The 12,393-nt window shown below is 43.3% G+C and overlaps 1 long non-coding RNA gene across 2 annotated transcripts in view; it reads right to left on the bottom strand.

Annotated features, from left to right (window-relative positions):
* The window catches only part of LOC131381814 (uncharacterized), a 36,738-nt gene that overhangs the window by 5,972 nt on the left and 18,373 nt on the right, over positions 1–12,393 (bottom strand). The gene's annotated exons all lie outside the window — the stretch shown is intronic.

Raw genomic sequence — 12,393 nt, 5'->3', positions numbered from 1 at the left:
ATCCCTGTTACAAGGCACTAATCCATTTGTGAGGGCAGATCCCTCATGACTCAAATCACTTCCCCATAGGCCCCATCTTTTAATACTACAACAACAAGGACTACATTTTACCATAAATTTTGAAAGACAGGCAAATTCAAACCATAGCATTCTGCCCCAGTCTCCCCTAAATTTGTGTCCTTCTCACATGTGAAATACATTCATTCCATTCCAATAGCCCCCCAAATCTTTACTTATTCCAGCATCAACTTAAAAGTCTATGTCTAAATTCTAAATATCATCTAAAATATCATCCAAAATATCATCTGAATCAGGTACAGATGAAACTTGTGGTATGACTTTTTTTAATTCAAATTCCTTCTCCAGCTGTGAGCCTGTGAAATAAAGCAAGGTACTTCTAATATACAGTAGTGGGACAGGCATCAGATAGACATTCCCATTCTAAGAAAAAGTAACAGAAAGGCAGAAAGGGGTAATAGGTCCTGAGTAAGTCTAAAACTCAACAAGGCAAACAACATTCAATCTTGAGCCCTGAGAATAATATTCTTTGACTCCATGTCCCTTATTCCAGACACACTGGGTCAGGGGTTGGGTCCCCAAGACTCCAGGGGATCCTACTCCCATGGATTGTCTGAGCTCAGCTCATGCTGAAGCTGTTATGGGTTACAGTCAAGTGCCTGTGGCTCCCCAAGGCTGCCACTGAACACTGGTGGCCCTACATGTCTCAGATCTCATAGGTCGTTCCAACCTCATGCCTCGGCTGGGCATTGCTCTGGTGAGAATTTTCAGTGGCAGTCTTCTCCTGGTAGAAGTTCTCTGCCTGTTCTCCAAGGCTCTCCAAGGCATCTTTTGAAATCTAGATGGAGGTAGCCATGCTTCCACAACTCATGAACTCTGTGCCTGCAGAGTTAGCATCTCATGGATGCCACCATGTAATACAGCCTGTACCCTCCTGAGTAGCTTGAGCAACAGCTAGGGCAGCCAAGAAATGCTGCACCAGAATGCAGGGAGCAGAGATTTGAGGTGGCCCTGGGCAGTGAGGCCACAGGCACCTTGGTCCCTCTTTTGAAACTGTTCTGCCCACAAGGCCATGGCACTTTGGGCCTGTGAGAGTAGGGTATCCACAAAGATTTCAGAAATGCCTTTGGGATCATTCTTTCATTGTCTCGGTGAATAGCACCTGGCTTCCTTCTATCCATACTAACCTCCATTTCAAACAGTTGCTTAGCCACACCCCTAATATTCACTCCAAAATACACTTTCTCATTCTTTACAAGGCCAGGCTGAGAATTTTCCAAACCTTTAAGTTGTGTTTCCATTTTGATAATAAATTCCATCTTTAATTAAATTCTCTCTTTTTGCATTTTTCTATAAGTAGTCAAGAGAAGCCATGCAGCACCCGGAGTGGTTTGTTGAGAGACTTTTCATCAAATATTCTAGTTCATTGTCCTTAGGTTCTGCCTTCCACAGAGTACCAGGACATGGATAAAATTCAGCCAAGTTACTTGCCACTTTATAGCAAGAATGGCCTTTCCTCCAGTTTCCTATAAGATATTCCTCATTTTCAAGTAAAACCTCAGCAGAGTGAACTTCACTGTCCATATTTCTACCAACATTCTGATCATGACCACTTAGAAAATCTCTAAGAAGATTTAGGCTCTTCCTACAGCTCTCTTCTTCTAAGCCCTCATTATAATTGCCTTTCATTCACAACAATCCAGGCTTTTTCTAGCATGCGCCTTCAAACTCTTTCAGCCTGTATGCATTACCCACTTTCAAAGCTGCTCCACATTTCCAGGTGTTTGCTAGATAACACCCCACTTCTGGTACCAGTATCTGTCTTGGTCACACATTCAAAGCACAGAACTGTAATTTACTCTTCATCAGAACCCTTTGTTCTACCACTTATTTCTTGTTTAGAAGTGAAAGAAGTAGACCAGACTGGAATGTAAAACTTTGAGTTTATGAGAAAGGGTGATTTGGATTTTCTTCCTGTGCATATGTAACCCAAGTATCTCTGACTCTCTGTGCATTTACACTTGCTGTTGCTCTTGCCAGCACCTGATTTAGGTAAAGTTTTAGCTGTTGTCCCATCCTAACTGCCCATCTCTTCTGTCCACTCTATACTCCCCCACCCCCTACCCCTATTTATGTCTCAAAGCAGTCAGAGTATTGGAATTTTTTTTTAAGTTTGAAGGAGGAAATTGAAGAAGGACATTGCACAAAATATTCCACTTTTGCTCTTTATTTAAAGGTGCTTTCCACATGGCAGTTGCACAATTTCTTTCTCTTTTCATTGTTCCTCTTCCTTACCATAAACCTCCTACTCATTCATTTGAGACCATGAACTCCACGTTTTCCTCTCTCTTCTACATCAAACTCCCCAACTACTAGCGTGTACACCTAGAAAAGAGCATTTCTAGCATGCCTTGGTTTCTCTTATAAGTGTATTTTAAATTTTCTATTTATATTATTCTTTCTATGTAATAAATGCTAATCAAATTAGAAAGAGAAACTAGGCAGCTATGTGATAAATACAGACCAATATAAACTGGTGGAAAAGCCTACCATCTATGTTAGAAAAGTGCTTGCAAAAATAAATGCTGTTTTGAGTGGGAAATGCAGCTCTATAAAGGAATCACTTCTCAGTTAAAGGATCAGAGTTGAAGGTTGCCAAGGTTGGGTCTTGGGATGAATACACCCAGAGGCGAAGCCTGTCCTTCAGGCCAAAGCATGCACACATTTCAACTTCCAGGAGAACTGACTGGTTGATATGGTGAGGGGACAGGAATAGAAGCTTGATACTATTGCCTCAAGTCTGGACAACTCTGTGGTGCCATTCATATGCCTGTCTGCTCATGGGATCAGGCTGGGGTTACACTTTAGGTGAAACTACGTCTTTACTGAACTTCTTTCCTCTGCCCAATCCTTTGTCTCTCATTTCTTTAGAGGGTCCTTTTGAGGAGGATCCCACAATAAATCACAGCACAAGAGTGCCCATCTCAGACTTCTGGGAAACACAGTCTAAGACACTTGCTGTGGTATATGCAGAGTGATGGAGTGGTCAGCCAGCTGGGCTGTGACTTATTGGTCAGTGGTCAGATCCTTGCAATTCTTCCCTTGTGGTTGTGGTTTTTACTATTAGATTGATAGTTATATGTGGTATATTGCAAAAATGACCACCACTTTCTCTCTTTACTTCATGAGATGTCATCTGCTTGTCTATTTATTGAGTTTGGACTGGCCAAGTGACTTGTTTTAACTAATGAGACATTAGCAAACAAGGAAGTTTGGAAAAGCATGCGCACATTGAGCTTGCTCTTTTGCCGTTCTTGGAACCCAGAGCTACTATGTGAGACTAACCTGCTGGATGAGAGGCACAACCCATTATCCCCATTGTCTCCAGAAGCAAAGCTGTTCAACTAAACAGCAGTGTACCTTAGATACATGAAGAAGCTGGGATCAGCAGAACCATGCAGTCCAAACTGCTGACCCATAGAATCATGAGCTAAATGAATGTTTATTATATTAAACCACTAAATTTTGTTTGTTAGGTAGCATACGCTGATTGATACAGTATAATAAATTGTGATGGATCATATTCTTTTATGGATTTTTGCAGATAGCTACTTTAGGCTCAAATTGCTGCCATGCAAATATATGGAGCATGATGTATGCATTAAAAATATAAGCGCACACACACACATATATATATGCTGCAAAAATGTCTTTTGAAATCAATGTGCTTTCTTGATATTTAGACAGATAAATGTTGGAATTACCACTAACTTACATACTAGGTAAACAATTTATACGGCAGAATGAAGGAAAAAATCTTACATTTATTGAGTGCTTTCTGAGTGTTAGGAGTCCCCATCTTAGACTTCTGGGAAACACAGTCTAAGACACTTGCTGTGGTATATGCATAGCGATTGAGTGGTCAGCTGGGCTGTGACTTATGGGTCAGTGGTCACATTCATGTAATCCTTCCTTTGTGGTTGTGGTTTTTACTACGAGATTGATGGTTACATATGGTGTATTGCAAAAATGACCACCACTTTTCGAGACTACCATCACTTGTGATGGTGAATGACTTCTTGCGAGATCTGGAAGTTTAAAAGTGTGAAGCACCTTGCTCTCTCTTGCTCCTGCTTTTGCCATGTGGCATGCCTGCTCCCCCTTATCCTTCTGCCATGATATGATTTGGATCTAAGTCCCCGTCCAAATCTCATATCAAATTGGAATCCCCAGTGTTGGAGGTGGGACCTGGTGGGAGGTGATTGGATCATTGGGGCAGTTTCTCATGGTTTAACACCATTTTCCTTGGTGCTGTCATCATGATAGCGATGAGATCTGGTTGTTTAGAAGTGTGTATCACCATGCCCCCTTCCTTCGGCTCCAGTCATGTGAAGTGCTGGCTCTCCCTTTGCCTTCACCATGATTGTAAGTTTCCTGAGGCCTCCCCAGAAGCCAAGCAGATGCTGCCATGCTTCATGGACAGCCTGCAGAACTGTGAGCCAATGAAACCTCTTTTCTTTATAAATTACCCAGTTTCAGGTACTTTTTACAGCAATGTGAGAACAGACTAATATATGCCATGACTGTAAATTTCCTGACGCCTCCTCAGAAGCCAAGGAAATGTCAGCATTAGGCTTCCTGTATAGTCTACAGAACCATGAGTCAATTAAAACTCATTTTTTTTAAATAAATTACTCAGTCTCAGGTATTTCTTTATAGCAATGCAAGAATGGCTTAATACACATGGTCAGTTAGTTATATCTATTTTTACAAAAGAGGAAACTAATGCTCAGAGAAGGAATGTAATTTGCCCAAGGTGTAGATAGCAGCTGGATTTGAAGGTAAGTTTGCTTCACTTCAAAGACTATCATCAGGTACCTCCTGGAAATGTAGGCTTCTTGTCACAGTACGTACCTTTCAAAACAGTATGGTTGGACAAATCTATGCATACGATTTAATATTCTTTTAATCTTGGCCTCCAAGTCTTATATGGAGCTTCAGATCCATAAGAAATTTCTGAGCAATTATTATTTCCACATTTCAGTTTAGAACAGCATTTCCCAGTTTTTATATTAGGGGACGGACTTCTAAATTTTCAAATATGCCTTTCAGATATCTGTCTTCTAAACTATATCCTCCAGCATAAACTATGTCCTCAATAAAATCTATTACATTTTATACAAATATTTCTGCTGCACCTCTTTGTGTCTGTGTCCTAAGCTCTGGAGAGGCAAAGAAGAATAAAATAGTCTATTCTTTCAAGGAGCTCACATTTTAGTGAAGACAAAAAATATACACATTTTTTAAAATCACATACAACTCATAAATGAAATATGGAAGTGTTAAACGGAATACTAAAGCTAGTCTGGTGAGTGAAGGGATAAAGTGATCAGAAAGTTTTCTTGGAGGAGGAGATATCTAAACTAAGTCTCAAAGGTGTTCACCTGGCTGGGTGGGGTTGAGTGGGGTTGAGTGAGTACAGTAGACAAGGGTCAATAAATACTGTAATGTATAAACTGTCAAAGTTCAGTAGCCAGCATAGCAAAAGTTTATTTGTTGTTCATGTTAGAGTTTGATGCAGAGGTTTCTGTTGAGAGGATGGGTGTGAGACTCTGTCCCTAAAGTCATTGAGAGATCAAGGCTGACAGATGGTCTGCATCTTTGACACAGACACCTTCTGATGTCTCATTGACATCCAGTAGGGAGAGAAGACAGGATGTAGAGGGCACATGTGCATCTTAACCTCTTCCCTATACATCACTTCCTTGAAGGCTGCATTGGTGAGCCTAACCACATGGCTCAACCATGAGGATGGGGACTTTGTTTTGCTAACTGCTGTATTCCCCACAAAAGGAGCAGTAAACACATTAAATGCACAAGAAATGTTTGTGAAATTTATTTGTGATTGAATGTATCTTTGCACTATTAGTACAGCATCCACCACACAGTGCCATTCTATAAATATTTGTAGAAATAAAGCATACTTTTCTTTCTTTTCTTTTTACCTATGTTAAAAATTATTAAATTGTACTAAAAATCTAACACACTGGAATATATGAACTTCTCAGTTATGAACCCAAGAATTATGAGAGGTTAGAAAAATTCTGGGAAATATTTGTTTGTATGGGCACCAAAGTGGAACTGTAGCTCTATCAGCAATAGAATCCTTCCTTCTCTCTCTTTCTTCCTCCCTCCCTCCCTCCCCACTGCTCTTTCTCTTCTCTTCCTCCTTCCCTTTCTTCCATTTCTATAGACCTGAACATATCCCATAGTGCTTGTGTCCTATGTATTTGGGGGAATACAGAGATTTGCTGGACACAACTTTTGCTTTACAAAAGGAATCTAGACACGTCACCAAGAACAAGAACACAAGGCAAGCAGTGACAAACACCACATTAGAGCCACAGATAGAACCACCCACTTGCCTAGTCTATGTGGCTGAAGAGGGGCTGGCTCTAAAACACCTCCCACATCAGCTGTACCTTTTCCCCATCTGGAGTATCTGGTACACCTACAGTTCAGGTGCCACACTCCACTTCTAGTTTCAGTGAGAAAAAAGTGGCAGAGGAGATGACTGGGTAAAAGCCTTCTACAGGCAAAGCCATAATTTTCACATCAACATCTTATGCTTCCCAAGGGACGTTTCTTGTCATAAATATGTATCTGAAAGCAATACTTCTCATGAACCATCTTCTTGGTTGCCAGGCCCAAGGATTAGAATTGCACATATCAGAAGGACAATTTTCACTCCCTTTAAAAAGCAAATTAACTATAATGCATATAAATAGCTGTTCCCACAGAGGCAGCTGAGTTTGGAGGACATAGTACCAGCAGGACTTATTGATATTTTTATGTGATCAGGAAAACTGCCTTAAACAAACATTGCTTTCTAGTGAGATATTCATCAGTCAAGCTGTCAAGTCAAAAAGGCCCAAGTTCTAGGCAAGAACCTTGTATTACATGTTTCATGCGCGTCCATGTGAAGAGACCACCAAACAGGCTTTGTGTGAGCAGTAAAGCTTTTTTTTTTTTTTTTTTTTTTTTTTTTATCTCGGCTCACTGCAAGCTCTGCCTCCCGGGTTCACGCCATTCTCCTGCCTCAGCCTCCCGAGTAGCTGGGACTACAGGCGCCCGCCAACATGCCCGGCTAATTTTTTTGTATTTTTAGTAGAGACGGGGTTTCACCGTGTTAGCCAGGATGGTCTCGATCTCCTGACCTCGTGATCCGCCCGCCTCGGCCTCCCAAAGTGCTGGGATTACAGGCTTGAGCCACCACACCCGGCCTGTAAAGCTTTTAATCACCTGGGTGCAGGTGGGCTGAGTCCAAAAAGAGAGTCAGCAAAGGGAGATAGGGGTGGGGCCGTTTTATAGGATTGGGTAGGTGAAGGAAAAAGGGGGGTTGTTCTCTGGTGGGCAGGAGTGGGGGTCACAAGGTACTCAGTGGGAGAGGTTTTGAGCCATGAGCCAGGAGAAGGAATTTCACAAGACAATGTCATCAGTTAAGGCAAGAACATGCCATTTTCATTTATTTTGTGGTGGAATGTCATCAGTTAAGGCAGGAACCGGCCATCTGGATGTGTCACAGGGGATATGATGGCTCAGCTTGGGCTCAGAGGCCTGACATTCCTGTCTTCTTATATTAATAAGAAAAATAAAATGAAATAGTGGTGAAGTGTTGGGACGGCAAAAATTTTGGAGGATGGTATGGAGAGATAATGGGCAATGTTTCTCATGGCTGCTTCCAGCGGGATTAGGGGCGGCGTGGGAACCTAGAGTGGGAGAGATTAAGCTGAAGGAAGATTTTGTGGTAAGGGGCGATATTGTGGGGTTGTTAGAAGAAACATTTGTCATTTAGAATTATTGGTGATGGCCTGGATACAGTTTTGTATGAACTGAAAAACTAAAGGGAATAAGAGAAGGAGAAAAACAGGTATTAAAGGACTAAGAATTGGGAGGACCTAGGACATTTAATTAGAGAGTGCCTAAGGAGGTTCAGCATAGTCCTGCCAGCAAAGATTATTTATTTACTTGTGGCGGTTTGGGGATAGCACCAGGAGATAGCAGCTGTGATGGCTTGGAGAAACAGTGTAAACCGGCAGTGTAAACAAGAGCAGGGCATGTATGAGTAGTTGAGAATGGTGAATAGGAGTATGACTAGACAGAAGATAGTAGGGATGACAAGTTTTTTGGGGCACAGTCCAAGTTGGTCTGGTCTCTAGAATGAGAGACTGGGACCTAAGAAAAAGGAGCATCTATGCGGGAGCTCAAACGGGCTGTACCTTGTGGCATTCTGAGGACAGGCCTGAATTCTGAGAAAGGAAAGTGGTAAAAATATTGTCCATTCCTTTTTAAGTTGGTGGCTGAGCTTGGTGAGGTGTGTTTTAAAAAGACCATTAGTCCGTTCTACCTTTCCTGAAGACTGAGGACTGTAAGGGATATAAAGGTTTCAGTGAATACCAAGAGCCTGAGAAACTGCTTGGCTGATTTGACTAATAAAGGCTGGTCTGTTATCAGACTGTATAGAGGTAGGAAGGCTAAACTGAGGAATTGTGTCTGACAGAAGGGAAGAAATGACTGCGGTGGCCTTCTCAGACCCCGTAGGAAAGGGCTCTACCTATCCAGTGAAAATGTCTACTTAGACTAAGAGGTATTTTAGTTTTTCTGACTCAGGGCATGTTGAGTAAAGCTAATTTGCCAGTCCTGGGTGGGGGCAAATCTTCAAGCTTGATGTGTAGGGAAGGGAGGGGGCCTGAATAATCCCTGAGGCGTAGTAGAATAGCAGATGCAACACTGAGAAGTTGTTTCCTTGAGGATAGATTTCTACGATGGAAAGGAAATGAGAGGTTTTAAAGAGGCGGGCTAGTGGCTTGTACTATAGCATAGCCTGCCTTTGCTGGTGTGTGGCGATTAGGCCTGGTGGAACTGCCATCAATAAACCAACTGTGATCAGGGTGAGAAACAGGGAAGAAGGAAATGTGGAGAAATGGGGTGAACGTCAGGTGGATCAGAGAGATGCAGTCATGAGGGTCAGGTGTGGTATCAGGAATAATGTGGGAGGCCAGATTGAAGTCTGGGCCAGGAACAGTGGTAATTGTGGGAGACTCAACAAAGAGTGAGTACAGCTGAAGGAGCCGGGAAGCAGCAAGTATATGCATCAGGTGTGAGGAAGAAAATAGATTTTGGAAATTATGAGAGCTGTAGAGAGTGAGTTGAGCATAGTTTGTGATTTTAAGGGCTTCTAAAAGTATTAGGGCGTCAGCAGCCACTGCATGGAGACATAATGGCCAGCTTAAAACAGTAAGGTCAAGTTGTTTGGACAAAACGGCTACAGGACGTGATCCCGGTCCTGTAGTATCCCGGCTGTGTGTAATGAAAAGGGTTGGGATGAATCAGGGAGAGCTAGGATGGGGGCAGTCTCTAAAGGTGTCTTCAAGGAATGGAAAGAGGAGTGGGGAAAGGATTTAGAATCTATGGGGTCAGCTAGGTTTTCTTTTGTGAGTTTATATGAAGGTTTTGTTAGGATGGCAAAACCGGGTATCCAAAGGCGAAAGTATCCAACCATGCCCAGGAAGGAAAGGAGTTGTTGTTTTGTAGAAGGGGTTGGGGTTTGAGAGATTAGTCAGACATGATCGGCAGGGAGAGCACGTGTGTTTTTATGAGAATTATGCTGAGATAGGTAACAGATAAGGAACAAATTTGGGCTTGACTGAAGTAATGGGGGCTGTCTGTGAAGCTTTGTGGCAGTACAGCCCAGGTAATTTGCTGAGCCTGATGAGTGTCAGGGTCAGTCCTAGTGAAAGCAAAGAGAGGCTGGGATGAAGGGTTCAAAAGAATAGTAAAGAAAGCATGTTTGAGATCCAGAACAGAATAATGGATTGTGGAGGGAGGTATTAAGGATAGGAGAGTATATGGGTTTGGCACCATGGGGTGGATAGGCAAAACAATTTGGTTGATAAGGCATAGATCCTGAACTAACTGGTAAGGCTTGTCTGGTTTTAGGACAGGTAAAATTGGAGAATTGTAAGGAGAGTTTATAGGCTTTAAAAGGCCATGCTGTAGCAGGCGAGTGATAACAGGCTTTAATCCTTTCAAAGTATGCTGTGGGATGGGATATTGACATTGAGTGGGGTAAGGGTGATTAGGTTTTAATGAGATGGTAAGGGGTGCATGATCGGTCACCAAGGAGGGAGTAGAGGTATCCTATACTTGTGGGTTAAGGTTGGGGGGTAAAAGAGAAGGACGCAAAGGAGGCTTTAGATTGGGAAGAAGGGTGGCAATGAGATGTAGCTGTAATCCAGGAATAGTCAGGGAAGCAGATAATTTAGTTAAAGTGTCTCGGCCTAATAAGGGAACTGGGCAGGTGGGGATAACTAAAAGGAGTGCTTAAAAGAGTATTTTCTAAGTTGGCACCAGAGTTGGGGAGTTTTAAGAGGTTTAGAAGCCTGGCTGTCAATACCCACAACAGTTATGGAGGCAAGGGAAACAGGCCCTTGAAAAGAAGGTAATGTGGAGTGGGTAGTCTCCATATTGATTAAGAAGGGGACAGACTTACCCTCCACTGTGAGAGTTACCTAAAGCTCAGCATCCATGATGGTCTACGGGGCTTCTGAGGTGATCGGATGGCGTCAGTCTTCAGCTGCTAAGCCGAGAAGATCTGGGAAGGAGTCAGTCAGAGAGCCTTCGGCCAGAGTTCCAGGTACTCTGGGAGTGGCTGCCAGGTGAGTTGAACAGTTCGATTTCCAGTGGGTTCCCACACAGATGGGTCACGGCTTAGGAGGAATCCCAGGCTGTGGGCATTCCTTGGCCTGGTGGCCAGATTTCTGGCACTTGTAGCAAGTGTTCTGGAGGAATGCCTGGCCACTGCAGTTTAAGTGTTTGGAAGTTCTTGTGTGCTGGAGATGTGGCTGGGGTTTGTCTCACAGTGGAGGCAAGGAATTGCAACTCAGAAATATGTTGCTACTTGGCTGCCTCTACTCTATTATTGTACACCTTGAAGGTGAGGTTAATTAAGTCCTGTTGTGGGGTTTGAGGGCCGGAATTTAATTTTTGGAGTTTTATTTAATATCAGCAGCAGATTGGGTAATAAAATGTATATTGAGAGTAAGACGACCTTTTGACTTTTTAGGGTCTAGGGCTGTAAAGCATCTCAGGGTTGCTGCCAAACGAGCCATGAACTGGGCTGGATTTTTATATTGGATGAAAAAGAGCCTAAATGCTATCTGATTTGGGATAAAGAAAAAGGAGCATTAACCTTGACTATGCCTTTAACTCCAGCCACCTTTTTAAGAGTAAATTGCTGGGCAGGTGGGGGAGGGCTAGTCACAGAACGAAATTGTAAGCTGGATGGGGTGTGAGGAGGGGAGGTGATAAAAGGATTATAGGGTGGAGGAGCAGAGGCTGAGGAAGAATTGGGACCTAGCTCGGCCTGGTGAGGAGAGGAGAGGTCAGATGGGTCTGTAGAAAAGGAAGATTAGAAAGACTCAGTGACGGTTGGGGTTGGGACTGAGGGGACAGGTGGGAGGGAAGGAAGGAAGATTTGGGACGAGTTGCATTGGGAACAGAGACTAGGGAGGGACTGATGTGTAAAAGAATGCCTGGACGTCAGGCACCTCAGACCATTTGCCCATTTTACGACAAGAATTATTTAGATCTTGTAGGATGGAAAAAATGGAAGTGCCATTTTCTGGCTATTTGGAACTACTGTTGAGTTTGTATTGGGGTCAAGCAGCATTGTAGAAGAAAATAAGGCATTTAGGTTTTAGGTCAGGTGTGAGTTGAAGAGGTTTTAAGTTCTTGAGAACACAGGCTAAGGGAGAAGAAGGAGGAATGGAGGGTGGAAGGTTTCCCATAGTGAAGGAAGCAAGCCCAGAGAAAAGAGAGAGCAGAGACACAGAGGGAAGGGGTTCGGGGGTTCTCACCCTCCAGAAAAGCGGGAAAGGGGTCGGGGTGTGGAAATAAGGGGTTGGGGTGCAGAGATAAGATGTTGGGGTGCAGAAATAAGGGATCGGGATGCAGAGATAAGAGGTCAGGGAATGGAAATAAGGGATTGGGGCACAGAGATAAGAGGTCGGGGCATGGAAATAAGGGATTGGGGCACAGAGATAAGAGGTTAGGGCATGGAAATAAGGGATTGGGGGTTCTTTCCCCCTAGAAAAGCGGGACTTGCTGCTAACGGTGAAGGAGAAGGGGTTGAGGGGTTCTTGCCTCTCCCCCAGAAAAGCAGAGAAGGGGTAGAGACACGGAGAGAAGAGGTTGGGGTACTTGCCCCTCCCCCAGAAAAGCGGGACTTGCCGCTAAGGGTGAAGGACCAAGGCAGGCGTCCCTGCATGGTCTGACACCTCTGAAACATGGGTAAATAATCAGAGAGGTGTCCCT

The sequence above is a fragment of the Hylobates moloch genome, unplaced genomic scaffold (assembly GCF_009828535.3).
Source record: "Hylobates moloch isolate HMO894 unplaced genomic scaffold, HMol_V3 SCAFFOLD_18, whole genome shotgun sequence".
Classification (NCBI taxonomy): domain Eukaryota; kingdom Metazoa; phylum Chordata; class Mammalia; order Primates; family Hylobatidae; genus Hylobates; species Hylobates moloch.
This window is presented reverse-complemented; position numbering and strand designations above follow the sequence as displayed.